This window comes from Dermacentor andersoni, chromosome 9 (assembly GCF_023375885.2).
Source record: "Dermacentor andersoni chromosome 9, qqDerAnde1_hic_scaffold, whole genome shotgun sequence".
Taxonomy (NCBI): Eukaryota; Metazoa; Arthropoda; class Arachnida; order Ixodida; family Ixodidae; genus Dermacentor; species Dermacentor andersoni.
This window is the reverse complement of record NC_092822.1, coordinates 25,107,281-25,132,689: the sequence shown is the minus strand read 5'-3', so window position 1 is coordinate 25,132,689 and position 25,409 is coordinate 25,107,281. Positions and strand designations below refer to the sequence as shown.

Here is a 25,409-nt window from a genome sequence, read left to right as displayed (position 1 = left end):
CGGCGGGCGAAGTACTGCAAACGGTGCAGGGAAGATCAAATGAAGGGAGGGTACTACCAGGAATATTGCCCTTGTCTGGAAGGTCAAGGTAAGGAACCAGTCCGAATATTCACAATAAAACGACAGATGGAACAGGTCAGTAGGTGACAACATGAAACAGCGCCTAATCAGTAAATACGGGCTTGAGGAAATCAGTGCAAAAAAATTCAAGCATCAGAATGCTAAAATAGCAACACTAAGGACAAGGACACATCAGTAGGATTAAAAAGACGATCCACATTTGGATTTCGTATTTACCGGCGCCCTTTGAGATCAATGAAAAGCCAGCCAATCAAACACTACGTTTTCACAGCTAAAATACTACAGCTTTTAGTACTGTTCTATACTAAAATTACGGTGCACACTCTAAGCAGTAGCACTGGTGCTGAAGCGATAACTCCAGCACCAGGGTGTCTCAGCTAACGTAACCCAGAGATTGAAAAGATACGAATACGCCGTAGCTGGACGTGGCATTGTTGTTTGCTGTCGATTGAAGATACTCGAGCTTTCTTTTTTCTATTCCGCCTAATTAGATAATTAGTCCTAATTATTTATTCAACTTCTCAAACATTATAATTACATGAAAAGTGTCACTGAGATAATTGTAGACCGACATGAAAAAACTACCGATACAGCTTTCTGCTGCTCCATACGTGATACATAAAAGTGTTTTTCCGAGCGTGAAAGAAGCCCGCGTATGCACGCAAAGTTGCAGCGCGAATGGCCACCCGAGGCACAGAATGGCCGACCAAGACAGCGCTGTCTCTGTGTGTCTGTTTCTTTCGACGTCCTCGTTGTGTCACACTTACCCATTCTATCATTGTTAATTTGGTTAGTAGGCGAATGCTTACAAGTTTATGGGCCCGATAAAACTACTATCCTTAGTTCGTACAGCTATTTACTAATTTGCTATCGCAATCGGTGCTTCGCCTACCAGGCGGTACTGCGACATTTTTTTTTTTCAGAACATAGCTTAGCCATACAATAATCTCCTAGGTTGTAAGTATCGCGAGTGTCTGTATACGATCAGGCTTCATCTTCAAAGACCGTACTTGCTTGAATACGAATTAAGGGGCTAATAACGCCGCGAAGCACAAGCCAATCTTCGATACACCACGCAGGTTTGTGTGCGATTGCCTTAAACGAAATTTCGATGCGCGTTCAGGAACATCTGGCAGTGGTAAGAATCTCTATCCATGAATGCGGAATAGCGGGCATGTGAGTATGTCACAAGAAAACAAAGTCAAATAATTTGTATATCTATCAATCAGGAGAGTGACAGACCAAATCACACACATGAAAACAAGTAATGCACCTGTTGAGGGAACATAGGGTGACTTCCTTTGCAGATGAGACAAAGTGAAGACTTGACCGCAACAAGTATTAAGCATTATATATTGTTTGCAACTAGACCATTTAAGTATCTGACGTGGTACATTACCAGTTGTAACACAATAAGGTACATTTCGATGTCTGCGTTCCTATTTGTTGAAGTTCCGGCTACATAATCGGTTTGTACGTTTCAGGCGAATGCCACATGGTCCCCAAGAAAAACTATGGGAGGTGCTATTAATAGCTCTCGCTGATGTGATCATTATCTCCCAGCATATGTTTCTACGTCGATTCATCACGCCATTAGCCACGACTCAGGTGAAATAAAAGAACTGCTTGTAGGTGGCCCTGCGGTTTGAAATCATTAGGTCGATGTTCCCAATAACCATGTAACGGTCAAGGCCATCTGTCGCCCAACATAAAAAAAAATTACATTTTCTGCTTAAGAGCGACTTTTCTGTGCCTTAATTTTTCCATTAAAAGATATAAGAAGCGCAGAAATGTGCTCATTAATCGAAGGAGCAACATATTGAATAAAATGTGCTACACATAAACGAAACCTATAGTCCAGTGACTAGTCTAAAGACTTTTCGGTTTGGTTCTGAATAACTTTCAAATAAGGTAAAAAAACATATCATTCTTAAAATGAACTGCCAATTTTACAACGTTACAAATGTAATAAAACTGCGCATTAAATTTGTTAACTGCATTTTACGGTGCACATAACGAGAAAAATTTATACATTATACATCACCATGCAATATCGTCATACTTATAAAAGCGCCTTTGTGAAACTGATGTAAACAAACTGACAGTTTCCCAAACACAAATCGCACTACCAAAATAAAAAATCCGAGGACATCTAAGCACTTGTTAATGCGAAAACATTAATGTCCATTTGAAAGCCGTTGAGCGGTCCTTCGAGTTATGACATTCTCGTGGGCAAGCGAGCGCGTTGAGACGCTTGGCGTGTTTTCATTTGGCCTTGCCGAGGCGCAGGGAGGACGCAGGCGAGAGCCTTCGCGGACAAGGAATGCGCGTATAGCGCAGGCTTCCGAGAGGGAGAGTGAGGGTGACGTGGCGTCGCGGCGGTGCCCTCTCCCCTCACGCAACACCTGATGCGCTAACGTAGCAGAAGGTGTTCCCACTCGCCCGCTCCGCTCCGCGGAGGCGGGCTCGTGACGCGGCGTCACTGCCAATCGCAAGGCGAATTTTGGCGCCGTTTCGGTGCTACAAACAGGGGCGGCCTTTTTCGCTCAACGGGCCATTGGACGCTTTCGCATGAACATGTCGTTAATTCTCAGCGGTCCCCTAAGCTTACAGAAAGCGTTAACTGGAATAGCAGTGCATTATTGTAAATAGAACGTTTATTCCTCGTTCGCGCAGTGCAATAAATTACAGGGAAGAGGGGACACTGGGCAATAAAAAGCTGCTAAAGGCAGCTTGAGGGAGCACCCGGTGCCTCAGGTACACATGAACAGCAATAGGTTGGCATATGCAAGATTTACATGCAACGTTTCTCAACGGAAAATCAATACATAGCACATTTATACACTACAAAGAAAAGAGAAAACTGAATGCTGAAAGAGGAACTGAAAAAGAAACCGAGCCCGTATTCCTCGAAGCTGGTGCTAGGGACGTAGTTACTCGCAAAAGGTTATACGTACGTTTGCACTAACGGCTGACGTCAATCCTGCAGTTACATGCCCCTAAAATTAATATCTCGGTTATTAAGTGACATTTGGTAAAAATAATTATTGTATTGACAACTACGGCGTACCGAAATTCGGATGTCCATCGCCACAAAGCTTGCGTTAAAAAAAGTGATGCCAAATCTTAGAGTTACAATGACCAAATGCAGTCGCCCTTGTAACGCACAGTGTAGTTAGTGCGCACCGTGCCTTCAGTACAAAAACAGCAGTGCCGACAAAACCTGCTTTTTTTTTCACGATAGTTTTTACAGGCACCATATTTCCCACCGATTCTGTCAAACTCGATGAAGTTAGGTCCAGACAGGCAATGTGACGCCTTTAACCCCGTTTCTGTGACAAGGGCATTTCATACTGAACGTACACGATTGTGAAATTGTTGTAACCTTCTAAAAAAACAACCAAAAAAATCTTGCTAAAAAGTAGGGAAGGCCCTCTAGATTATTTGTATGAAACGTCATCGACATGCATCTGACGATGGGAAGCGATGCAGTATGGTTTTTATTAGGAATTTACGCCTTAGGATTCAGAACAGCCGGAAGCATTCACCGATCTGAAAATGCTGCAGATGACTATTATCTTTGATGGCACCTCAAGCTTACCCACACTGGCCGCTGTCAGGTTTACTTCACCCTATTGTACTGGAGTAGGCTGATACGTACTTAGAAGCTGTAGAAGCACGATCGAACGCTTATCTCACGTACATGGATAGCGCCCAGCAAGAATGAATGATAAAGTTATATGGTTTAACCTTCCTAAACTGCGCCGTGGGTTATTAGACAAATAGTAGTGGAGGGATCCCGAATAAGTTAGGCCGCTTGGCGTTCCATGCGCTGGAACGTACCAGCGTTACTGCATTTTGTCGCCCTCGAAATGATCGCGAAGCGTAACACATCCTCACTTGGCACCAAAGTTGGCCTCAGAGTGCCGGATCTGGCGTCATCGACATCATCATGACGATGTGTCAAGGAGCAAAATTTGCTAACGTCGCTTGGTATGATATAACGTTGCTCATAAAAAAAATAAACACGAGCCCCGCGTGCATTTCGAATGTCTGTGCTCACGCCTGACAGCCGCGGTGATTGCAGGAACTGAGCACGCCAATGTAGCACGATGTCATGACGCATCCCTTTCCCGGGTACCGAAACCAAAACCATTTCGTAGAAACAAGTATTATATAGAAACATGTTGGACATTCTGATGCTGGCCAGTTACTTTATCTAGGGTTTAGATACCTCGGACTATCAGCTATACCTAATCTCGGCCTTCCTAACAAATTATTAAGTAAACCGCGTGACAATTCCAAGACTTCATGTCAGTATTCCTTTAACATATGTTTTCATCACGTAAGTCAAGTTAACTGCAAATGTTCTCTTTAGAGATCCGGCTTTATTACGTAACTATTACTTGAAGATTTAGGAGTCTTGTGTTTTATTTCAGCTGAATTCAAAGCATTCCGTAAGAAAAACTAACGTACAGTCGTGTGCAATATGACTTGCAACACCCTTGTTGTTCATGGCTGAAGGGGCTCCAGGGCTGCGCGGCGGCTGATGACATGCGAAGTAGCGGTTTAATAAATGCCACTAATCGAAGCTATGTTTAGGTGTGGAACTCACCCTGTGTCTGCACAGCCGTACACTCTATTTAACCCCTTCTACCACGGGCACCGGTGTCGCACGTCATATTGCAGTTGACTGTACACGATATTTGAAATGGATTACCGATGTGACAAAGGTTCTAATGCGATTTGCCTTCCTTAGGGCATTTTACATACTTCAAGGGGTTGGGGCGTTCATGCTTCGTGTCTCCGTGTGTGCGTGTTTTTTTTAACGCTTTCCTCTTTGTCCTCTTTCTAACCCTTATCTCCCATCCCCAGTGTAGGGTAGCAAACCGGAGACAGATATCTGGTTAACCTACTTACCTTACCTCTTCATCTCTCTCTCTCTCTCTCTCTCTCTCTCTCTCCCTCTCAAGGGGTTTATCAATGAGGTTTATTGAAGAACAGCGCAGACCGAGTAGCACACATCCAGTGAGGCCTGGAATAAACGTGAAAAGCGAAATTTATTGCTACACGAACTATCTTCATTAAATATGTACTTCAACGAATAAAGGAAACACTGTAAGAGTACTATGACATCTAAAGTGATCTACAGCAGCCAGGCAAGGGATGCCTCAGTGCGAACGTTTGAACATTGGAAATTGTCTTCGGCAGGCCAAGTACTTCGTAAGGCGGTTGCTCTGACACAGTCCCCTTGCACAAACGTCGGCTCCTGACTGAGGCCTGCCTTGTTCGCCCACTGTTGACAATTTCCAGTTTTCACCTTGTTGTGAAGCTCTGCATTGTTTAGATTTATAACATTTGGGACACTCGATTTCCGGTACTCACACCGGGTGTTCCAGCGAAGAGGCAGCAATTCTTAAAGCACTGCTGTAGTTATATAGTGGCAATTATTATATGAACACACTATTAGCAGTGCCGGACATTTATAAACCAGTTCACAGCTGTCTAAATAATCTGTACCCACACTCAGTAACCCAACTTTAACAAACTACATTACGGCAGATGTCTTAACAGTGGTGTTAAAACTACGCTCAATTTCTAGCGCATGTCATATGATGCAAGTAAGTATCCTTAGGCAACCAACAAAGTAGAGCATGACGTTCAGCACCTCTAAAGCTAAGCTATGGTTGTGGGAGTACTACTTTATCGCACAGCTTGTTCTGGACCGTTATGACATCAGATTTTGGCTACAGCTCTCGACTACTTAAAAGCAGTGGGGCATCTGACTTGCTCTGTTCAACAAACACGCAACACCGTTAAGTTCAAAAGAGATGCTGGGACGCTATAACGTCAAGGTATTTCAATGTATTTCTATTCGATTTTCTTAAGTTGCCATCCACAATTGCTTAAAGCTTTTGCGCTCAGAAGACGTCATGCAAAACCTCAAAATTCCCCACCTGAAGATGATGTGTACAAACGGAATATGTGTGAGTAGGCCGAACAAAACAACAGCAACAACAACAATAAAAAAAAAGAAAACGTTCCCTTCCGAGTCTATGCCTTTGTCACCATTAACCTTCCGCGATTGGTCAAAATCATATCGGCCCATGCCCACTTCGTCTATCTGTGACACGACGTCAAGAAACCACAGAAACTTTGCATGCCAAAGCGACGTGCCTGCAATATTGATGCATTAACATAAGGGACAAAACTGAAGCTTTCTAAATATCTTTTTTTTTTAATAGCTGAAAGATGACCCCGTTTTAAAAGGAATAGAAGATGGCTCTTCACCGGTCGCTGTGGCGCTGGCTACTCTAAGCTGCCGAGGAGAATTGATTTCGTCGCGTAGAATATTTTTTTCATGGCAATGTAATGTTGTCGAGACTTTTAAGCACGTATACGACACCGCTCTGCCAAATTTTCTTCACTGATTATCCATACTCAGAGAATCTTTATAAGAACAAACAGTTAGAAAAGCAGCAGAAAAGTAAACCTCACGCATGAACCTCCATAAACAAAGCCTCGAAAGGAAATTCGAAGACACCACCAATTCTTCCTGGACATGAGCCAGGTTAACCTGAAAGAAGGCTCGTAATATCGGATGAGAGCTGTGCCGAAAAAAGAGAAACCGCAAGACTAACTGTCGCACGCACAAATTCGCCAACCCTAACCCTCCAGCAATCACTGGTCGAAAAATGTTTTCGCGTCTCGTAGGTTCAAAACTGGAAGGCCATATCAATGTTGAAGAATTTCTGTGAAGAAGTTGAATGCAAATCCTCGCGCAGTGAAGAGCCTGAAAGACATAGAAAACTATGGTTGTCACAAACATGTCGCAGGCTTCTGCTCTTCCAAATATTGAAAGATTGTGCGGGACAAAGATATTTGTGTAGCGCTGGAGGGCTGGAAAGTTCTCTCTTCTGTAGTGTGCACCTAACTTGTAGGTATGCAGTGGAACTTCCAGGTATTTAGGTGACACAATTTGGGTGGCACACAAGACCATTCAATGACATCATAATGTGGTGGTGTGATGGCTTAACATTCAAACTACAAGCCGGAGGTCATAGAGTTATTCATCTGTGCACCGGAGACGGTATCAAACTCTTCCATGATAGAACCAGATTTATCGATACTAGGCTTGTCCTTGGATGTGGTTTTGCGCCGCTTTGCGAGAACTGGTGGGCAGCGCAGAAGCATGCAGTACGCTGATCATATCGCATTCTTCTGCGCTACCCATCCGTTGCCACAAAGCGGCGCGAAACCACATGTCTGTCGTGTTTCGCGAGCGATGCAAACATGCAGAGCGTCAGCGGCGGTATATAGGTTACGACAGAAGCAACTCAAGGTGGCACCTGGGTCGAGCGATGAACAACAGCAACAAGAGTTAATGGATGATGATGGCGACCAAGAGCTACAGATGAAGAAGAAAGAAGTTCATGCTGACCGGCGCTCCGCGCAGCATGACTTTGCTGATTATGCTAGTTTAATTAACATCACGGCGTTGCAACAACGTTTCTCTGTTTCTCTATACGAGTTTCGTGGTGTTTCTCGCCATTATACTAAAGCACGCCAGCCTACGTCGACGAAAAGTAGGCGATTAGTAGAAAATGCTGACGCATGTCTTAGATAACTCGCAGAGGAGTATCTGCGTGAAATTTTTTTTCGCTGCACATCGGCTTTACGTGTGTCACGTCCTTTCTTCTTCCTAGTTTTTGTTCTCTGCATACAGCAGGAAATTCAAAAGGACAGTGGCGAATCTATCAGAAATAAGGCAGACAAGCAAACTCGGTAGGCAATTCACTGTAGCAAAGCGCTCACGTATAAAGAATAATAAAAAAAATTATGCTCCTTTTAGCGAATACTTCTAACATTTCCAACAAGCGAAAGCATAAACGTGCGAAACGATCCCTCAAGTGCCATGGTAACAGCAAAATGTCAAACGATCAATTGTCATCTTTACATATTTGCGCCGTAGAAGGTCGAATGGCGATGAAGAAGCTGCCTGCATATTGCTCAGTCAAATCTTACAAAACTGTGATTATGTGCAGTAGCAAAAATGGCTACTTGGCGAGAGCACGCCATATGTCATTTAAGAAAGTGGAGGATTTCGCAAAAATTTACTGCTAGTTCGGCGAGACTGACGCAGAGCACATCTTGTAAGCGTCACCTTATTTGTTATTTATATAATTTGATCGCCTTTTCGAGAACTATAGAAGACGGAAGCAGGCACGCCGAAGCGAACAGCGCCAAACGACGCCCCACTCCCCAAGACGCCAGCGACGAGCCACGTTCGAAGTTCCGGAGAGCAAATTCACAGCAAGAAAAAAATGCGGTGCTTGGTGACGTGTTGTGCGAATATACTGTTGTTATACATTCACGTGCAACACACAGCCACTTACGAAAACTCGCATCAAGTGCCTGTGGATTTTATTGACCTCGGAATTATCGACGAAGAGCCACGGCCGAAACATCAGGTAAGTATAGTTAATCCGTAGAAAGGGTCGCAGATAAAAAAAAGAAAAAAAAAATCAACTACGTTGCGAGATGTTCGGAGTGGTACTTCTAATACCGCACGAGTAATATGATTTCCAATACACACTTCTACTACCGTGACTTCCGTAGCGCTGCCTGCTAACTATGAAAAAAAGAAATGTAGATTTTTCATCTCCATATGAGACCGATCTCCCAATTTCGACGTTTTACGCTGATGCACACTGAGCGAACGAGACCAAGTTCGAGGGCGTTTTCGATGTGTTTGAGTTATTTAAGTCTTCGGTGCATTGAAAACGAGATTTTATGACGTGTTCACTGCCGTCTTGCCATTTCGCACAGTCTTTAGCAGAGTCGCAGATACTTCGACGCGTTCGTGCATGCGCGTTTTGCCACACTGTGGGAGCACGTGATTCAGTAACTCAGCAAGCGACTAGCTTAAAGTGACTATTGCCGAAAATTCTGGCGGCACTCAGCGAGTAACTAAATTGACACACGCGCGCGCGCGCGCGCACGCACGCACGCACGCACGCACGCACGCACGCACGCACACACGCACACACACACACACACACACACACACACACACACACACACACACACACAAGAAAGCTATAATTTAAAGTAGCAGTGTCAAAATTTTTAGGATTTTCTTTCGATATTGTTTTATTTTGCGTTCAATGGATGTCCAAACCAAGTCCAGGCGCTGTAAACCATAACAAAAAATACTACTCGTGAGCCAGAGAAAGTCCTGTATAATTTACTGTAGAAATTGTTTCTACGAATCACGGCAGAAAGTTCTTACGCTAGAACTGTTTCGTAAGAGAGAATTCGAGCCAACCCTGCTGCTGGACCTATTATTAGCCAAGGCGTCCCGTCCCGTCAATGGCAAATATAACTTTTACGAACGAAAAACTTCCCTAAATTCGGCTTCAGTTTCGGCTTCTATGCTCAGGGAGCGGATGCGTCGTGACGTCATGAAGCAATGGCTCGTTCAGCTCCATATGCGCACTCCGTTTACTGCATGTAAGAAACGCGCGCGCCACTATTGCCTATGTTCCACGAGCGACATCATCGTGCCTGGCCTCATGACTACACAATGCCAGCAAATTTCGCTATCTGTCACGACTTCACAATGAATGTCGGCGACGCCAGGCCCATCATTGCAAAGGTCCATTTTGGTATTTAACTAAATTACCTTAAATGTGCGTACAAACCTACGAACTTTCCAAGTGCGATGTCCCTTTATGTGTGTCATTGTCTGGCAGAGTTTCCACAACTTCGAAAATATGCGAAAGTGCTCCGTTAAGAGCTTAGGTTGCCAGAGTAGATAGATGAAATAGCGAATATGTACCTTTTACGATAGGCAGAGGTGTGGCATACCATAAAGTGAGGTATAAGTTTCAGCCGTGCTTGGTGCCGTTTGAAATTAACTGAGCTGCCGCGACGACAAAGACAATGGAAACCGCAGTGCCAATTCTTAAGGAATGGAAAAAAGGAATCGTAATGAAATTGAGCATATACATGTTTAAACTATAAGTTTTTGTTGGAATTTAGAAAATTGAGGTTTTACCGTCTGGACTAAGAGCGTAGGCCAATCCCAAAGGCACTCTTTAAAAAATCCAACCAGACTCTACTCCACTTTCTAGATGTCGCTACATTTGCGTCGTTCAGTGCGATACCCACTGACCCAAATTTGTGTCAAATAGGATCACTGAAGAGCGGCACATATCCAATGGCACACACCAGTGGTGAGAGAGAGAGAGAGAGAACATCCTTCATTGGATTTGCAGGAGTGGTTCCCTATTCACGGGAATCCATGCGCCGTCTTGGCTGCAACCGCCCTCTCAACCAAGATAATCTGGTGCGGAGGCGGGAGCTGGATCCACAGCAGAGTCGCCCACTGCTCTTGGGGGTCGGGGGGGGGGGGGGTAGAGGGGGCAATTCTCGATTTTGTTTGCAATCTATGACAATGTGCCGGAGTGTTCCCAACTGTTCGTAGTATTTGCCTTGTTCGTCACATTAAGTAGGGAACATGAAACGAAGCCTCCTTGGATGCGGGACCGTGTTGGTTTGCAACAATCTGAGTGTTGTCTCTTAAGTCTTCGTGAGCTGTGGATACGGGGATGGGAGTGTGGGAGTCTGTAGTGTTGAGCGATTTCTTGGTATGTTGTCAGTTTAGTGAGCTCTTCTGCGTCCTCCGGGGCCTGGCCGATAAGTTCTCGAAAGTGTGAGTGGGCGAGTACGTTGCTCTCCAGGGAGGCGTGAGCCAGTGTCCACACTATTTTAATATTTCTTTCTGGCAGCTTGGCTGTTAGTATGCGTCGAGTCGCTGGTGCCACTCCGCCCGACGTAAAGCTCCTGCACACTTCTTGGGCACATACACTTTCAGTGGAACATACACAAGGTCGCGTCTAAGACGTCTGCTGAATAGCGGCACATACCCAGTGGTACACACTCAGTGGCTCCAGAGCATACCCAGTCGGACATAACTAGTGACCCCAGTTGCACATACCGAGTCGTGCACATTTTTTACACATACCAGCCGCACACATACATGTGGCTGGTATGTGCATAACGACCAAGCGGCACGTACCAGAGGGCCTCAGTGGCATACATTTTTGACTGAACTATCTCCTGGATCGGCCCACAAGAAGGGCCAGGTACGCGACAAAAACTGGTTTGACTCGGACAAGAATGATTCACGTTAAAATGTGAGCGATCCCGAAGGCAGTGCGGTCTAACACGTATCAAAGCGCTGGCTGCCACGAGGGAAGAATGCGAGCAACTGGCACGTGGTACACGTGCCAGGCGTTTTGAAGAGTCACTGTGGCACGAGAGAAGCATGCGTGCGATCGTGGTCTAAATGGTAAGAGCACAGGGCTGCTGTGCTGGACGATAGAAGTTTGATGCCACCGTCTGTCCCGCATTTACTCACAGCATTATAGGACTTCGGGCACTTTGGAGATATCGACTATGCTTGAGAGTACGCGAGCGCGTCAAACTGTGCATGAAATTGCAAGCCTGTGCACTCCGTTTCAGATATCACAGGTGCAACGCTTTGGATGCTAGAGGTACTTCTTGCAGTGCCTACGTTCGCGCTTACAGAATAGTTCGATGTATTTTCGACGGAACGGTTCTTCATATACAGGGTGTTTCTGTCAACACTTCTAAAAATCTTTAAAAGTTGCCTGTGGCAGATATCACAGTTCTAGTTCATGAGCTGGTCTACTCGAAGCGGCGGACAATACTTGTACAAGAAAACTGAGATGCAAAACCGACTAATTAATAAAGATTCACTAACTAAGTTTTTAACTAATTACATTAGGGCTCATATTGCAATCTACAGATTCTAGCCGTGGAGTTCGCAAAGCGGATCCACTTGGAACGAATTTTCATGATGACACCAGTTTCGAGACAAATTCTCCAACCTTACGGAGAAAGGCACTGGCGTTCCACTTAATTTCTTAAGAAAACGTTGTTTCATGTACTGAAGCACACAAGTAACTGGAACGCCAATGCATTTCTCCGCGAAGTTCGGGAATTTATATCTCGAAACTGGTGTCTTCCTGAGAATTCGTTTCAAGTGGATCCGCCTTGCGAACTCCACGGCTATAACTTGTAAATTGCAATATGGGTCATAAGATGATTAGCTAAAAGTTAATTAATTAAATCTTGTTAATTATCAACTTTGAATTTCAGTTTTCTTGTGCAAGTAGTGTCCGCCGCTTCTAGTAGACTGCCTCATAAACTAGAATTCAGCTATCTGCCACAGGCAATTTTCAAAAATTTTGAAAGTGTTCGCTGAAACAACCTGTATGGGCTCAATATTGAATGAGAAAAAGTTTAATCCTGAGAAACAAACAAACTGTGGTATACGACTGCTAACGCTATTCGTTGTTCTCCTTTTCTGGGTTTTTTTATTTGCAGCTCGTTGCGGCAGCCTCACGTGCATGCTCGCGCGAGCAAACGCCGTTGGCGCGCAGCGAAGCATGGAGTGATAAGTCTTCGTGACCAAACTTCTTGCTTAGCTTCCACAGCGTTGTACTTGATGTCTGAAACGTAATACAAAGGATACGAGGTAAAGGTACGAGGCAAAGATACGAGGTAAAGGACGCTTTGATAAATGTGGGTGTGCAAGGTCGCCCGTCAAGAGGCTTGCGCGCGCAGTTGTCAAAACGACACTTGCTAGTCATAACAGTCTAAGCCTGCAGTCGCATACTTAGATGTAGTCGTGCTAAGTTCTGGCCTAGTTTTTGTCAAATATGTGTTTGTGTATATAAAACGATGAAAGAGAGAGGGAAAAGTGACTGGCTATTATCCCCAGGTGTGTCACAACGCCTGTCTTCTCAGAAAAGAAAATGTCCCTAGAAATAAGACAGCGAGTGAAGAGGAGGAAGGTGAATGAAATGGAAGTTCGTGAAACGTGGTCTACTTCGCGCGTTTCCGCGAAATTTATTTGGTCATTCAAAACACCAATACGCAATTATATCTTCAGCAGGTTTGGTCTTCACGCAGGTCTTCGTAAGGAATCATCCGAAAGAACAAACGAGTCTCATATGTGTCCTGAATTGATAATTCAGGGCACATATGAGACTCGTTTGTTCTTTTGGTAACCACGTGGGGTACGGCGGACTTCGGTAACAGTGATCTACGACAGCTCTGCCTTGCAAGTGCTTCTCGAAGTCTTCCGCTACGCCACCCACCACGACGACGACCACGACGACGGTCAGACGTCGAGGACGAGGACCGGATCGACGATCATAACGACTGGTACTGAAGCACTGTACATAATAAATTGTGACGCACGTACTGCGGCTTTTATGGGCGTGACTTGCTGGGGCTTGTGCGGCTTACCGGCCTGGCTGTGTATGACGTCACAAAAACTTGGCGAAACTTAGCAAATCATGGCGACACTTAGTATGAGTATAGCTAAGATATGCATAACCTCGTAAGACTTAGAAAAACCTAGCAACGCTTAGTATGAATCTACCCGAGCCATGTATAACCTCGCAAAACTTAGAAAAACCTAGCAACACTTAGCAAAAGCCGGAACTAGCTCCGCTGTGACCCAGCCTTGCTCCACTAGAACAAACTGCCCACATTTTTTTTCGCTCTCTCTCTCTAGCAGTGAGATGATGGTGTTTGGTCAGTGGCAGATATTAAAGAAACGACTCAGAGAGACTAAATATATGCGTTTATTCTGTAGGCGATATGGCAACTAATTAATTGTAACGTATGGGTTACAGGCACATTTCTCTATAGCCCGTTATTCGAGCTTTCTTTTTTGGGGCGTTTAGTTTTCTTCGATTGACACTTTCCAAGTGCTACTTCTTCTTCTTTTCCTAACGATTCCACTTCATTTCCGGCGTTTCCTTTCTTTTTTTCCCCGAGCTCACAAACGAGATCTGAAATTTGATATAAAAATGCCATCACATATCTGTTTCTTTAGGGTGCTTATAAATGACTCACCCATTTCAGGAATACTCGTCATTGGCAGCGACCAGTACTAATGCACAAAACACAGATGCGGTCGTCTACTACGACGTATTTTGTGAACTTCAAGGTTTTACGCGGGAGAAGAAAAAAAAAGGAAGGAACGCGTGTGTCGGAGTAGTTCGGATATGTTTAGACAAAGGGCATAAGGCAAACAAGTGAATTCAAAGTTGTTGTAGCCGCAACGAAAATGGAAGACAATATGCATCGCTAGTTGTAGATATTTCATGGTCTTGAACGCAGTATACGCGCGTTATACTGAGTGTTCTCGAACAGCACGACACTGCTACGACTTTTGGAGATTTCTATACTGTGATGACGGCTAGCATACCCCAATCGTGTCGATACTATTATACTATGGCTGAACTCTAGTGTTTAGGGTGCCAATGTATAAACAAGTATATGTGATTATGGTGTGCGCTTGTAAACGTCCGCAAAGCTACACTGCCAGCCAGAAAACATTTAAGCGCACTCTCTGAAAGATGTTGCGGTGGCGTGATGAAAGCTTTTATATATGCTATGATGGAGTTTCATTGCTAGGTTGGCTGATCCAGCACTTCCACCAAAGTGCGACGGCAGCGAGATGTAGAAGGAGCGCATATTTACGCTGTATTTACAGACAAAGGCAAGACAAGATGGCTGAAAGGTCAGACGCGTAAGCGACCCACATAATCGTCGCATGCATCTTTCTGCCGAACACAGCGTTCATCCGGGTACACATTCGCTGCGTGACAACGTAGTTACGATAGAAGAGCACACATATGTATGAATAGTTTTTCTCCACGTATGACACCTAATATGAATTTTACGCCGCCTCCCCAATGCTAACACAATGATTAAAAAGCAGTGATGTCCCCTCCCCCCTTTTTCTTCTTCAAAATAAGTCTACTCACGATAGGACTGCGATGGTGTACACAGGTTCGGCTCTGACAGGGTTAAAGTTTCTTTGGCTCCACATTGATTTCAATTTGCCTTATCATTTCCAAACTCAACTATAGGAACAGCAAATTATTTTCTCGTTGCTTTCCTTGGCTTCATTAACTTTTTGGCGTAATATGTTTGTCACTTATAACAAGCGGGGCCCTCAGTTCCCCTTCTTATTGGTTAGATAGGACAAGTAGAACGACTACAACAATCCTGTCTGCAATATCCACGCCCCAATTGAAGTACTTTATTTTACTCTAATCATTTAGGTAGCTAGGAAATAATGATTGTGTAACTTATCATGCTTTCTTTCTGATCCAAACTTTGTGCCATACTTGCATGTCGCCATCGATAGCATGAAATTGAGGCCGACGTAATAAATGGGAACACAAGCAGATGAGAATACATGACGAGCTCAGCAATTATGTATTCAGCGCTTGCCCTGTGTTTCCTGTGCGTGGAGATGAAGGCGGCCTAGAAGTAGTAGTTTATAATTTTATGCACGCTACAGAACACCACAAGTGCAGAAAACAGCTGCTATTAGGCGGATTTCTCAACGCCTGTTACTTGGTCGGAGATCGCCGTTAGGTCGCAAATATATCAAACCAGATTTCCCGTGGAAAACGACATAGAATTCACTCACATTGACAAATGCGCATAGTGTTCTCGCACTGAAAACAGCAACGTAATATACAATACACAATGAATGTCTGGTACGTATGTAGTTCACATCAGTCTCTATGTACACAACTAAAAATATAACAAAGTTAATTGCGGCATATAAACACTGCCATGAAAGGGAATAGAATAGGCTACAATATGTGCACTTCATCTAATGCTGTCTAAATTAGATCACTGCAAAATAGTATATATGTATATATGTAAAATGTATATATGTAGTTGGAGATCGCAGGGAGAGGCATTCGTGCTGCAGTGGACATAAAATGGGATGATGATGATGTATGTAAGTCCCGTTCACAGACTTATTTATTATTCTGATATGATGCAGCCTGACCCGTGTTAACCGTATACTTAATTCTGGTAAGATGCACTTCCGAATACACGAGTTCTTTGGTGTTGTAGATACGTACATTTAGATTTATGTTACCCAGGGTGTGTGAGGTGAGGGGGGGGGGGGGGGTGGCATAAATATTGAGTATTGGGCGCGAACTGCAGCAGTCACATGAATTGTCAAGAAGTGGTTGCACGTGCTCATGTATGTTATCGCGAGATATTTCCAATGCGGGTGAGTGACAAGCATGTCTGTTTTGTTTACCTTCTCAGTTCGGAACGGGTCTTTTCGAGATAACAATTAAATTATGAGGTTTTGCGTGCCAAAACTACTTTCTGATTATGAGGCACGCCGTAGTGGAGGACTCCGGAAATTTTGACCACCTGGGGTTCTTTAACGTGCACCTAAATCTAAGTACACGGGTGTTTTCGCATTTCGCCCCCATCGAAATGCGGCTGCCGTGGCCGGGATTCGATTCCGTGACCTCCTGCTCAGGAGCCCAACACCACAGCCACTAAGCAACCACGGCGAGTAATGAAATACACATGCGCCTGCTATTCGTTCCGCTCCACCCCGTCCGCCCATCCTTCAGTAAGCCCAATTAGTAAGTCAGTCGGTTCCTCTGAGCCTCTGTTTAAACGGGTGACGTCACCAGCCAAAGCTGCGTATGTCGCTTCGTATGTCAATAAGCATACATATCAGAGCTAGGCTCTCAGCCTATCACCAACTGCAGCCGCGGCCTCCACCATCAATTGAAACCCAGTCGATTCAGCAGGACCACCTCGCCAGGCAGTGTGTTAGATTCGTTTGACTGAAACCTGGGCTGAATGCAACAAATTTTTATTTCGTAAGTGCTGTTTGCCATTGACCGATCATGTTCGCTAATATGCCAGTCCCCCGATTGGCTTACACCTGCCCTTGCAAGCACACCGGCTCGCGCGGTCCTCATCCTCACTTTTTACCTCTAGTTTCGATGTCGTGGATCCGGACAGCAGTTACCACAATATATCCGCGAAATGACGCCGGCACTGTGCGTATAAAAACTTAAATATCCAATACTTAGTTTACTACGCATCCCTGGCTATTTATTACTTATAATGATGTCGGTCAAATACTTACCTTTTCCGCAAGGGCACGCTCCATCATAAGGAGGCTTGTACACCTCTGTTGTCGATCCTGCCGCTTCGGCGTCTTCTCGACAGGAAGGTACTTCGCGATCCTCTTTAAGCCTAACATTCGAACATGATTCGTTCAATCTGGCCAACTTTGCGCACACTGTTCCATTATCAATGTTGGGGCGCATGCAGCACAATCCACGCTGGCACTGGTTATCGCCATCGCACGGTTGACCCTCCTAAGTTGGACGAGAAACAACATTTTCGACATGTCAGGGCGTGTGATCGTATGTAATGCTCAATACATCAACTTGCCGCGGTGATAGCTGGTACGTGGTTTGCTTTATCCCACAACATTCATGCCCCTTTTAAATTTTATTTGCGTGGTGTCCGTATACCTTCCAATACATCTATAATTAAGAAGAGGAAGAAGAAGGGAAAGCAGCAACAACAACTGCAGCGCTACAACGTATCCCATCGGGGTGGTTCAGTAGCTTAGACTTCGGTAGTCCAAACACGCGAGGATGAGGCCTCTTATTCAGACACTGTTATTGCCACAGACATGGAACTTGACACTCGAGCTCCCAAACGTATGGGGTCCCCAATTTCAAAAACTATGAAACCAAAATCAAAAAAGAGTCAACCTACTCCTGTGCTTACAGAAAGTATTCTAAAGGCGGCAGTTGCCGCTGCTGTGCGTTCTACACCATTGGACAGTTGAAAGTGCTGCAGTGGAACTATCGTTCTATATTTTCAGCTTCAACAGATTTATCTTGCCTATCTATTCAATTCAATCCAGATATCTTACTTCTTCAGGAAACGTGGCTTTCACCAGAGAAAAATTTTCATTTAAAAGGTTTTCGGTCCTTCCGATTAGACAGAGACTCGCGAGGTGGAGGATTAATGATACTTGTTTCCAGTAAAATTTGTCACAAGGCAAAAATTTCTTTTCAAATCATGGACTGCGACTGTGAAATTTTGGCCATAGATTTATGCCTCCCAGGATACCATCCATTTTCAATTATAAATGCTTATTTCCCCAGCGGCGTGCAAAGTACACGTCAACTTGATAGGGCTGTGGCTGCCTGTAGAAAAGAAATTTTGTTTGTAGGGGATTTCAATTCGCATCACGTGTCGTGGGGGCAAAAAACAGATGTGTGCGGTAAGCGACTATGGGAGTGGACGATTGATAGCCACATTTCATGTCAGAACACGGGACAAGTAACGTTTGTTAGAGGACCCTTCCGTTCAGTGTTAGATTTGACATTTTGTAGCGCTGGCATCAAGGTTTTGTCGTGGGTAGCGGTTGAATCAGCAACCAACAGTGATCATCTTCCTGTGTCATTTAAAATCAATTGTCCAATAACATCTTTAGAATACCAGGCATGCACATTTATGGACCATACGAAATTTAAGACTTTCTTACGTTCTGCCGTTTCGAAACTTGCCAATGCCAATGATAAGGAAATCGCTTCAACCATTTGCTCAATTCTAGAGGATTCCCGGAAGCAAGCTGAATTTGTCATCCCTTCGGCTAAAGGCACCGCTTGTCGTTGGTGGAATAATGAGTGTACGCGGGACTATAGAAAAAGAAAAGCCGCTTGGAAAATGCTTCTGCATAATCAGTGCCCGACAAATTGGAAAAATTATCAGTTTCATGCTGGTGTATTTAAGCGTACTGTTAATAGAGCCAAAGAGGAATACGATATTAGACATTACGATTATCTATCTAATTCAAAAAATAAGCGTGCTTTATTTGCATTCCTTCGTGCTAGAAAGGTGCTACCAACACCCTTAACATTAGATTCAATTGTTTTGACCCCGCAGGAACTGAGCGCCTCCCTAGAAGAGATTGCCGAAGGCTTAGAAAATCGATTTACGGCCAGGCTTCCGGCTATTCATTCTACATTAGGTCCTTGGGATGGCTTTACTCCAATTTCCTTAGTTGAACTAAATGAGACTGCACTATGTTTACCGAATTCAGCCCCTGGCCCTGATGGCGTCATAAATGCAATGTTAAAAATATTGTTACAGGAATCACCTAACGTTCTTTTAGACCTGGTGAATTATTCAATTAGATATGCTTGGATTCCGTTGCACTGGAAGCTTGCCAAGGTAATATTGATGCTTAAGAAATAAGAAAAAAGGTATGTATTGGAGAACATTAGGCCCATTGCGCTTACATCAAACGTAGTAAAATTTATTGAGAGGCTTCTTCACCGTCGCATCATGAAATTTATTAATGATAATTCCATTCTTAGTCCCTGTCAGATTGGTTTCAGGGCCGGCTGCTCCATCTGGCATGCCCACGTCGACTTAGAAAGCCGAATACAACTCGCTCGATGTCATAAGCAATACGCTGCCTTAGTGACGCTCGATATCGCTAAAGCATACGACACTGTGGAGCACACTATATTGATCAATCGGTTAACTTCCTGTGGTGTTCCTGGGTATATAGTAGCGTGGATGCAGTCATTCTTAGGTGAAAGAGAATTCTATTGCTACGAAAGCGGCGTTTCTTCTTCTAAACACAAACAAACGAGAGGCGTACCGCAGGGCTCAGTGCTTTCCCCGGTACTTTTTAATATTCTCATGAGCACACTACCTTGTCATCAAGAAATAACTACTTATGTTTATGCAGACGATATTGCGTTTTTTGCATCTGCAAACGACATCCACACGCTATACCAACGACTGCAAACTTACCTTTATGATCTGGAGAGGTGGTTAGATGCTAGTTACTTCACACTCAATGCCAGCAAATGTGCTGTTCTCGTTTTTCCGATACGTGACATAGTGCACATTTCATTGTCTTACCACCTTCAAGACATATCACAGGTGGAATCTGTTAAATACCTCGGAATTATTTATAACGCCTCTCTCAACTGGCGCTCACACATAGATCTGTTGACTGGGAAAGGTACCCGTGCAATTGGCATATTGCGTAGGCTGAGCAGTCGTCGAATAGGATTGAGAAGAGATACACTCCTAATGATATATCGTATGTACGTTCGCCCTGTATTAGAATTTGGTTGCGTGCTCTTCTCTGGAGCTCCAGCCTACATGTCCCGTCCTCTAATCCTCTTAGAAAGAGAGGCATTACGTCTGTGTTTAGGTCTTCCTAAATTTGTTGCAAATTCTATTATTTATCTAGAATCCCGTGTTCCGCCACTTTCGTGCAGGTTCCGGCTTTTGACGGTGCAGACGTTCTTAAGGATTTACGAATCACCACTGCGTCATCCCCAAATAATCTTTATTTCACAACCTGCGTTGTTTTTTGGTGTCATCTGGCCGCGACTGCATAAACCGCAAATTATATTCGTGCAACAATTACTTGACTCTTTGGGCGTGCGCATATGCGATGTACTTCCTATTACCGACAGAGCTGTTGCCACGGATATTCAATTTGATGACATCTTTCCTAATAATGCAAAATTACTTCCACACCGTATTCTCGACGGTATATTACAAGATCACCTGAAATACCTTCAAACAAACGTTGTCATTGCTACAGATGCTTCACAATGTGAAGAAAAGTCAGGTGTAGGAATATTTTCCCCGATTCTCGATTGGACATTTTCTTTTCGGCTGCCAGATTTCATACCGATTTTTTTAGCTGAATTCATGGCCGTGGTGCTGGCATTACGCAAATTGGGACCATCAATTACGTCAGCCGTGATAGTCACTGATTCTTTATCATTGTGCTCATCCCTTACTGCTTCTAGTGATTCTCGCGTGATGAGGACATTTCAATCATTGGTACCTGGTTACTTGAGAAGCGTGCGTTTGATTTGGGTGCCTGGCCATAAAGGACTAATCATGAATGAAATTGCAGACTCTCTAGCCAAGGCATCGATAAGTGGCCCGATTCTTCCTTGCTGCCCTTTGACTGCTTATGTTAGTGCAGCTAGATTTCGCAGGAGTATCATTGTACAGTCCGTATCAGGCTCCGCAATTACTAACTCTGAGGATTACGGACATCTCCTGCACCCTTGGAACAGAGATTTTTGCCGAACACGGAAAATTGAAGTGTCCATCACGAAGCTGCGCTGCCGTATACCTGCATTGAACTTCTACCTCCACAGGTCTGGTCTGGTCCCCTCACCATTATGCTCATTCTGTGGCGAAGCGGAGACAATCGACCATTTCTTGTTGTCTTGCAGACGTTTTTCTATTATAAGAAAACGACTACTCGAAATGCCGCTTCGCTCTATTGGTCAAACTTTATCAGTGCCTGTGATCCTATCTTTTGGAGCCTCCATTGTTGTGTTCAGCCACAGAAATGTTTGTTTGGCGATCCAAAATTACCTAATTGAAACCAATCGTTTTCCATGTTAGATTGATCGTTCTCCCTCCCTACCATAGCTTTCTTTTATTTCTTATCTATTATTAATTATTATTGTTATTATTATTATTATTTTCTTATACCCGGTTTTCATCTGATTATCTATTTTTTTTTTCTCCAGACACAAAACGTTTACTTTTAAGCTCACACGCCCAAATTGTTAACTCCCTTGTTATCATTATTATTTTTAGGCACCTAATTAAACCACCCGATTCTTGGCCAATCCCCCACTGTGGGTATGTGCCACGGCCACATAGGACAACAACAACAACAACAACAACAGCTTAGCCTACAGGGACGAATGCCCGTGGTGCGGGGCCACACCAACCCTATACCACATTACGTGGGAGTGCACGCTACACAACACAGAACACCACGACACGAACACCACGAGGAAGCGTTGGGAGGCACTGCTGTCCAGCTCGGCCCTCGACGACCAGCTCAAGTTGACCCAGAGAGTTGAGAAGACGGCAAGAGCCAGCGGAGTCCTGGACTAGGGGCCCCGACCATTAGTGATTATTCTGATTATTCCTTCAATAAAGTTTATGTATCCTATCCTATCCTATTGACATTTTCATGGGGACAACAAGCAAGAGCACTGGTGCTCAAATTTAAGTGCCCAAAAAGGAACCCTTACGTATAAAAATTAATTCGGACTCCTCGACTACGGCGTCCTTTACAACTAACTGTGCTATTAATTCGAAAGCCTTAAGTGGCTGGTTGCAATGGTTTATACTAGAAAAAAAGCGGCTTATAGTCCAGTGAGACAAAAAAATACCGTCATCAAGAATGACTCATACTCCCGTAAGCAAGTAAAGCAGCAATGGCTGCATGTGAACGAAGAAACGAAAGTAAGAGCAAGAGAAAGAACTAAATAAAGAAAGAACAAAATAAAGCAAGACAGAAAGAAAGAGAAAAAGAAAAAAGGCATGAAACAACCTTTAGGTAGTGCATTAGGTGCTCACATGTGTCGTGGAGGAGGTCGACCTAAAGCGCCATACGTTTACTTCACGCTGCGGCTCGTTATGTCTTTCAAGAAGTCTGACCTGTATCCGATCGTACAGCTCAATGCACGACTGCGCATGCAGCAGGCTTTCGCCTTCACGCGTTACAGGAGTGTAACATGGTGCCGAACATTTTAGAAACCTTAAGCCCCTACATTTTTAATTCTATCCCTTCTTATTGTCGATAATGTCCCCGTTGCTTTTCAGCGCTATCTCGCTTATGGGTTCTGACTCACCCAAAGATATCATCTATTAGGTTTACAAAACACTCAGGTACAGCTGTCTTCAAAAGCCCACAGGGCGCAAGACTTTAAGGAAAAGCTATGTATTCTCAAGGTGTGGGAAACGCAGCCTGTAATTCAGGAGCGGCATTCACAAGAAATTGCGGCAGAATCCCCCCTCAGGATTCCTCTCGAAGTTATTGCGATTAGCCGGTTAAATCAATTTAGCGATGCATCGTGTTGCCGCCTGCGAATCGTGTCATATATGAGGTGTGTACTGCCGCCAGGCTCCCCTGTCGCGCTTCCCTTCGGACACGCAGTGCCATCTAGCGGTGCTGCCGCGAAGTGTTCGCGGGGCGTGCGTGTGAACACATGTTCAGATAAATATATGGCGCGGCATCGATTCCTTTGTGCACGAAACAAATTTCAAAAGTCTATTAGCATTCTTTGGGAACTTCACCTAGTTGGAAGCATGTCTGTGGGTTTGTCCGTGCCTAAGCGTTTTCCCGCCAACTTGGGTTACGTGGGTATAATGGGTAGGGCATCGGGATGCTGTGCAGTATCGTTACGTTGCCTCAATGTGAATCGCATCAACGCCGGAGTTCACTGTGACATCGGGTGTGCAGGATTTTTTTTTGTCCTGGAAGAGCGGCACATATACCCAGTGGCGCATAGACAGAGAGCCAAGTTAGCGTCAAGGCACTACACGACGCTTTTGCGATGCCTTTTTTCTTCTTTCTGCGCAGTTTCAATGCCACAGCTACAGAACGGCTCTTTCTGTGCGACAGATGCCACTGCGATGCACTCCGTTGGGATTCTAAATTTAATCCAGAAACTTCAACTGTCCTGGAGCTGCGGCATTGACGAAATCAAGGCGAAATTTCTAAAAAAATAGTGCCGTTTACTCTTCAATATTCTTATCACATTTTTTTTCACGTCACTCCAGTGTTCCATTTAACCTCTTGTGTGGAAGATGGGGAAGGTGGTCCCTCTATTGAAAACCGGCTACCCTCATTTTCCCCTAAAGTACATGCCAACATTTATAACAAGTATTCCCTGCAAATTACTCGTACATGCAACGTTTATCTATCCACAAACATTTTTTTTAGAATAACTCGTTTTTCAGTGAATTTCAGCGCGGTTTTCGCAGGAACTATATACACGTGCAAAACTCAACTCTTACCTATCACTTAACCGCCGTGGTTGCTCAGTGGCTATGGTGCTAGGCTGCTGAGCACGAGGTAGCGGGATCGAATCCCGGCCACGGCGGACGCATTTCGATGGGGGCGAAATGCGAAAACACCCGTGTACTTAGATTTAGGCGCACGTTAAAGAACCCCAGGTGGTCAAAATTTCCGGTCGAATTTCCTCATAATCAGAAAGTGGTTTTGGCACGTAAAACCACATAATTTTTTTTTTTTACCTATCACTCATAATGCAACTTTCTCTGTGGAAAAAGGATTGGAGGTGGAATGCATATTTCTTGATTTCGCAAGCGTTCGACAATGTGTCCCACCAATTACTCCTCTATAAAATTAGCACTCTATACAGGATGTTTCACGTAACCTTAACCAAGGATTAATAAAAAAAAAGGTGTTTAACCGCAGCTGAATGAAACCAACGACTTATTATTTTCCGTCATGTGGCGCTCCTTAGAGTACATATTATGTTCGGTTTAATTAGATAATTAACTAAGGACAATTATAGAAATTTTTAGTATATTAGTCCACTTCGTTTTGTTTTAGAAGGCATTCCAAAACGACCGATCCAAATTTTTTGTGGCAACTTACGAGCTGCGGGGTGATTTTTCCGGCGTTTAAAGAAAGCCCACGATATATGAACTAAAACCGCGTGACTTCGCCTATGCGTTGTCGTAATACAGTGCTCTCATCCGGCGGCAGCCGGAAGGAAGATGTTTCCTTGACTTCACACACCAGCGAGTAAGACGGTGGTAGTTAGTGTGACTTCAAAAAAATAAGAATAGGAAGAATAAGAAGAAGAAACGAAAAACTAAAGAAAGATGATGCAATACAAACACGATAGGGAGAAACGTGTGATGCCCGCGAATAAGGTTAACCTAGATGCAAGATATTGAAGATAAAACCAAGACAAAATAAGGCGGACAAAATCAGCTTCTCATGCTTTTGATTACTGGCCTATTACTCGATTGAAGAGGCGTGTACACAAGATATGATTTCCTACTTAGTGACACCATTACGTTCACAATAAAAGGATAAAGACATAATCAAGATGAAGTCAAATGAAAGGCTTACTTTTATCTTCGGTACTTTACGTGTCGCTTTTCCTTTCGTCACTGCCGCAGTAGTCAGGCATAAGTGTATAGCAATTGCAGTGACTGCTACAACGATGCGCAAACTCGCCATCCTCTTCGTAGAACTACAGCAGCTTTCCAATGTAAAAGCAGTGCAGTTCAGTACCACCCAGTAATACAACAATAACACGTGCGCGTTGCTGCCTTCCCGTAGCCCTGATTCTTTCTAACAGACTCCCTCCCGGACAATTAAAGCTGTGTAGAACCCTTGGCATCATATTTATTTGGTTTTTACTCACGAACGAAGTGCAGAGCGTGACGGAAAGCCATAGGAGGCAAAGGACAGCAGACAGGCATTTGGCGAACCAGGAAGGATGGTGTCATGGCGACTTTTATCAAGTAAACAGACGAGATGAACTTTAATCAACAATCATTGAAAGCGCCGATAAGTT

General features: G+C 44.1%; 1 long non-coding RNA gene across 1 annotated transcript; it reads right to left on the bottom strand.

Moving 5' to 3' along the window:
* Positions 1 to 13,750: 13,750 nt before the first annotated feature.
* Positions 13,751 to 25,217, bottom strand: LOC129383803 (uncharacterized). Its single transcript, XR_008611682.2, has 3 exons — positions 24,959 to 25,217; positions 17,120 to 17,354; positions 13,751 to 13,976 (listed from the first exon to the last, which is right to left on the bottom strand). It is a non-coding gene; the product is annotated as an uncharacterized lncRNA (long non-coding RNA).
* Between the last annotated feature and the right edge of the window lie 192 nt (positions 25,218 to 25,409).